This window comes from Rattus norvegicus, chromosome 15, assembly GCF_021556685.1.
Source record: "Rattus norvegicus strain SHRSP/BbbUtx chromosome 15, alternate assembly SHRSP_T2T, whole genome shotgun sequence".
NCBI lineage: Eukaryota > Metazoa > Chordata > Mammalia > Rodentia > Muridae > Rattus > Rattus norvegicus.
In genome coordinates, this window is record NC_141548.1 from 27,057,896 (window position 1) to 27,064,500 (window position 6,605).

Here is a 6,605-nt window from a genome sequence, read left to right on the forward strand (position 1 = left end):
GGAGCCTGGCATAGCTGTCTCCTGAGAGGCTCTGCCAGCATCTGACTGATACAGATGCAAATACAACCAACCATCAGACTGGCCCAGGGACTCCAATGGAAGAGTTAGTGGAAGGCTTGAAGGAGCCAAAGGGGATTGCAACTTCATAGAACAAGATTATCAAAATGTCAACCAACTATACCCCCCACCTCACCCCGAGCTCCCAGGGACTGAACCACTAACCAAAGAGTATACATGAATGGGTCCACAGCTCCAGCTACTTATGTAGCAGGGAATGGCCTTATCTGGTGTCATTGGGAGGGGAGGCCATTAGTACTGTGGAGGCTTGATGCCCCAGCATAGGGAGTGCTAAAGTGGGGAGGAAGGAGTGAGTGGGCAGGGAGCTCCCTCAGAGAGGCAAAGTGGAGAGAGGATGGGATGCGGGGGTTTGCACAGGGCAGACAGGGAAGGGGGACATTTGAAATATAAATTATTTTAATAATAAAGTTTTTAAAAAGGAAGAATCATTGCCAATACTATATAGAACGACATTTCCTATCTTCTTCATTGCTGTTCTCAAAGTGGTATATCTTTCCAGCATCTCTCTCCAAACTAGTCCTGAGAGGAATCGTCTGATGAAGTCTGGGTGGAGCTCTAATGCCTTATTGCAGTCTAAGTGCATGGAACCACCTTCCTTCCTCCTGGAAAAGAACTACAAGCCATTTGAAGGAAGACACTGTGCTTTAAATAGTCTCACATCTCTCACACCTCCAGCAGCACCCTGACAGCTGCCATCCCAAAAAGGGTTTGTTGACTAATTATGTCCAGGAGCTCATACCAAAATAGGTACAGGGTGCTGTAATGCACATCTTTCTTTTTTTATTTTTATTTTTATTGGATATTTTTAATTTACATTTCAAATGTAATTCTTTTTCCCGGTTTCCGGGCCATAAGCCTCTATCCCATCCTCCTCCCCTTCTTTTATAATGGTGTTCCCCCTCCCCAACCACATTTCCTTCCTGCCTCTGCACCCTAACATTCCCCTATGCTGGTGGGTCCAACCTTGGCAGGACCAAGGGCTTCTCCTTCCATCGGTGCCCAACAAGGCCATCCTCTGCTACATATGCAGCTGGAGCCTGGGTCTGTCCATGTGTACTCTTTGGGTAGTGGTTTAGTCCCTGGGAGCTCTGGTTAGTTGGTATTGTTGTTCTTATGGGATTGCAAGCCCCTTCAGCTCCTTCAATCTTTTCTCTAATTCCTCCACTGGGGATCCTGTTCTCAGTTCAATGGTTTGCTGCTAGCATTCACCTCTGTATTTGTCATGCTCTGGCTGAGTCTCTCAGGAGACAGCTATATCAGGCTCCTGTCAGCGTGCACTTCTTGGCTTCATCAGTGCACATCTTTCACAACTGAAATTTGAACTGAAGTCCACTGGCAGAAGGAGGAAGGTGTGGCCAACCTCAGAGTGAAGAGTGTTAATCCCTTATTAAGGAAGATTAGCTCAGGTGTAAATGGTTCTGTGACATGGGGTTTAATTAATTTTATTCTTACATCCTTTGAAAAGAGGAGGCACATGTGTGTGACATCTGAAACCAGAGAACCAAGAAAATTTACTTCAAATCCGTTTCTGACCAAAAGCCTCTGATCTTTTTGTATTGGTGAAGTTCATGTTCAGTCAAAGAGTAGCTGTTCATGAACAAGAACTACTCCATGTATAAGACTTTAAAAAGGAGAGATTAAAGCAAAGAAAAGCCTTGATTCAAGCGGAATCCTAAATTCAAACACTGTCCAGGCTCAAATCCTTTGAAATAACCAAAGCAATGTTTTGTTTTATTTATTCTTCTGAAGACCTGCAATATAAAATAGACATAAGACATTTACATCAAACGATCAGATCAAAGCATTCCTTTTCTAATTTGTTTACAAAAAAGTCTAAGGGTGAAGGGGAGACTTCCTTTCAAATCAGAATGATTGAAAGCACGTCTCATACTGAGAAAATTACTTACTTTGGGAGTAATCTAACATTTGAGGCTTCCACACAAAAGGACAAATCTATTTGTCCCCAGTAAGGTCCCAGTGAAGGTAAATGGAGAGGTCATGTGACAATCTTTCCTTTCTCTCTCATGTTGCTTTTAGAGGCTTTCTGTGAGTGGGATTCAGAATGCACTCTTTTCCTTCTATTGTAAATGGCAGCTTCTGCTCAGCTGTGGCACTGCTCCCAGCAGTCTCTGTGACATTCTCCCATCATCTTTAATAAAAATGAGTTATTCTGATGGATTTAATTTAATTTAGTTTATTTACTTGCCCAATTCTTCAAAACTGTTTCAGAATAGGAATTGAAAGCGTCTTGGAGGCTACTTGGGAGGGCCCTTTTGAGGAATTAACGTTCTTCTTTCTTCCCCCTTTTAATTTAATCACCTCTCTAAAGGCCCCACTTCCAATGCAGTCTTCGTAATGTTGGCATTAAGACCTAATTATATAAAATTTGAGGGGACACATCTCAGCCATGTCACAACCTGATTTTACTGTTTCTTTTACTTGGTGGTAGGAAAGGAGGAATTAAGAGTAGAAGGGGAGGCAAACTTGGAGCGATAATTTAGGATGAAAGATTTTTAACTGTCGTGAACATGGAAGGTATTCCTACATTGACGAGTGTGACTGTAAAAGATGAAGCTCTACCCTTTTCCAGTCCTTCCAAAAGAAAGTATGTCTCTTAGGTCCCGAAGTCCCCAACCTCACCATTTCAAATTCCTTATCTGCATGGCTGCCCACCAACATATACTTGCTTCCATAGCTTCAGCGTCTCTTTTACACGTCTTTCTTGCTGCATGTTTCCTCCAAATGGAGAAAAGAGAGGAGATGAAGTTATTACTTGCATTTGTGCTTTGGGCAAAAGAATGGGCTTTATAAGAGTGTGTGGTGAATAATCCATTATATCGTGCACGATTCTGTTAGACTCCTAAAAGCCTGCCTTCAAAATGGTGGCTCTGAAATGAAGGATCCTGAAACACAGGATCGGAGCAAAGTGCTCGGCCGTCCTTCTTTGAAAGAAGGAACAATGTACGCACTGGAGAAGACATTCAAATTTAACAACGGCAACACTAAATCTACGAACTCAGTAGCACACAAGAGAAGGAAAGCAGGGAAATACACTCAAAAGAAAAATGCAGGGGGACAAGAGAGAGAAGTGGGCTGAGGTTTTGGTTGTTTGTGAAATGAACAGAAACGGATGCAGGTGACATGTGCTTGTCCCTGTCAGAGGGGCTGCTGGGGACAGTGCCACAGCTGAGCAGAAGCTGCAGTAGTAATTGCCTTAAAGTGCCTTTTACGATAGAGGGAAAAGAAAACATGTCACTATCTGAATCCCACTCACACACACACTAAAAAGCTTCTAAAAGCAAAATGAGAGAGAAAGGGAAGGTTGTCACATGGCCACTCCATTTACCTTCCCTGGGACTTTTCAGGGGACAAATTCTCTTGTCCTTTTGTGCCAATGCCTCATCTATTAGATGAGTCCAAAGCAAATGATTTTCTCAGTCTGAGACATATTTCCAATCATTCAGATTTGAGAGGAAGTCTCCCCTTCACCCTTAGACATCGTTTTTTGTTGTTGTTGTTTTGTTTTTTTTTTGTTTTTGTTTTTTTGTTTTTTTTTTTTTGTTAACACATTAGAGAAGAAATGCTTTGTGCTGATTCCAGGAGGTGAATGTTTTATGCTTAATGTCTATTTTATGTTCCAGGTCTTCAGAAAGAAGACAAAACATTTCTTTGGCTAGTTCAAAGGATTTGATCCTGGGTGGTATTTGAATTCTGGATTCAGCTTGAAAAAAAAACTCTTTCTTTTCTTTTCTTTCTTTTCCTTTTGTTTCTTTTCATTCTTTTTTCTTTTGTGTCCTTCATTTTAAAGCACTAGTTCTTAACCTCTAGGTTGTTAGCCCTTTGGGGGCTCCATATCAGATATCCTGCATATCAGATGTTCATATTAAAATTTATAACAGTAGCAAAATTACAGTTATGAAGAAGCAACAAAATAATGTTATGGTTGGGAGTCACCACAACAAGGACTGTATTAAATGGTCACAGAATTAAGAAGGTTGAGAAACAGTTTTAAAGTCTTATACATGGGAATTTTTCTATGCCCAGCTACTCTCTGAATGAACGAGAACTTTATAAATAAAAAAAATTACAGACTTGTGATCAGAAGGGATTTCTCTGGCTTCAGACGTCACACACATGTGCCTCCTCTTTTCAAAGGAAGTAAGAGTAAAATTAATTAAACCCCATGCCACGGAGCCATTTACACCTGAGCTGATCTTCCCTTATAAGGGATTAATACTCTCCACTCTGAGGTTGGCCCCACTTTCCTTCCTCTGCCAGTGAACTTCAGTTCAGATTTCAGTTGTGAAGGATGTGCATTACAGCACCCTGTACCTATTTTGGTATGAGCTCCTGGACATAATTAGTCAACAAACCCTTTTTGGGATGGCAGCTGTCAGGGTGCTGCTGGAGGTGTGAGAGATGTGAGACTATTTAAAGCACAGTGTCTTCCTTCAAATGGCTTGTAGTTCTTTTCCAGGAGGAAGGAAGGTGGTTCCATGCACTTAGACTGCAATAAGGCATTAGAGCTCCACCCAGACTTCATCAGACGATTCCTCTCAGGACTAGTTTGGAGAGAGATGCTGGAAAGATATACCACTTTGAGAACAGCGATGAAGGAAATGGACGATCTTATTCTGTACGGTATTGACAATGTTTGCTAAAAGATAACCTCTTCTTCTCAGATCAGTTCAAGCTCTCTGGGCATACCCTTTCATACAGATGGGCACATCCTCCCATTACACTATGTGCTTTCTGGAATTAAAAATCCCACTTGCTGATCAACTGATCATGAAGCTCAATTCAATGTTGAAAAACATAAGTGGCATGGTGCCCTGTGTATTATGTAATGCTTAGGGAACACAAATATATTTTAAGATTATTTACCTACTCAATTATTCAAAAATTTATATGAATAAATTAAATTTATAGACACTGAAGGGGAATGTGGAGCTACCTTTTAGAAAAAAGAAAGAAAAAAGAAAAATAAAAAAGGAAGAAAACTTCTGTGCAACCAATTTTCTTCTTTCTTTACCTACCCTCTCTTTCTATTTTCTTCTCTCCTCCTCTCTCTTTCCCTGCCCTCCTTCCCTCCTCTCCTCTCTTCCTCTCTCTGTTAGAGCAGAATCTCTCCTTGAAGCTCGTGCTGACCTCCATGGTCCCTCTTTCTCATTTTCTGTGTGGGATTTCCATTCTGTATTGGATTCTTGGTGGACAGATGTTTACATTTTTGGTATTATTCTGACTTAGAGAAGCATAGGTGTGAGAGAATTTCCTCCAAAATATTGCTTTCTCAGACTTGGTTCATGCAGTTAACATGCTGCAAGCAGAATATCATTTTGGATTTTAGATATCTTGAGCCTGGTGTTAACATTTGACATTTATTCTTTGAAAGCAACAGGAGCAATAGTGTGAAGAGGTTTTAGAATAACAAAATTCATAAAATATATGTCCTAAACAATAAATATTATTTATTAGATTTATTAGAATTACTTATAGGTATAGCATAGTTAGTTCAATGATGGTTGCTTACGAATATGGAGTCCAAGAGTCCCGTAGTTGTTATATTTATAAAGCAGGTTGTCTCAGCTGGTCTTCAGCATATGCTGGGATCTGAAAGAAATCAGCTCTAATTCTTATGAAGGAGTGGATGTGGTAGCAGAGAGGCTTTCCTCTTCCATGGCCTTTCATAGGCTTCTGGAAGAAGGTGTGGCCCAGATTGGATTTTGGTTTTCCTATCTTACAAAATCTAGATTGAAGCTGTGTCTTCCTCTCAAAAGATCCACATTAGAAAGGGATCTTCCCACTTCAAATGATTTAACTAAGCAAGAATCCCTCACAGGCATGGCCAGCCATTTTTTATTTTAGTTAATTTGTGATGTAGTCAAGTTGACAACCAAACTAACCCTCACAGCTATGTTGATTAGAAGGCAGATAATAAAACACATTCAGTAAATCTGTTTGGGAATAATTCTATGTCTGCAACTGACCTCAGAACACCTTTACTATAAGCCTACAACATAGCACAGACTTGAGCTCATGGAGATTCAGAAATCTACTATAGTTGAGAATATCTGACCCTTTTATTTCTCTATTCTAGTATTCCAGATATTCTTTGAAAAGAGCATCTTTTGAGCAGGGCCCAAGAGCCTACATCTGCAATGCTAACACTTGTGAGGCTGAAGAAAGAGTATTGTGCATCTCAGACAAAACAGTGTAAGACTTCATCTCAGAAACACAAGAAACACAGTAACTTATCAGTCCTGACTTTTGCTTCTATTGGTAAACCATTTATTCACTTCTATTTTTCCTAAGGATAGAAGAAAATGGCCTTTCTCAGCAATAAAAGCAGTGGGTATACTGCTTCAACTATAAATATTTCATGTTTATTGTTTAAAATATTAACTCTGAGAACCATTTATTTGTAACAAAAGAAGAGAAGAAGGGAGAGGAAGGAGTAGAGGAAAAAGAAGGAGGAGGAGGAGGCAACAAAGAAAAAAGGAATGGACAACCCAACACAATTGTCCAAT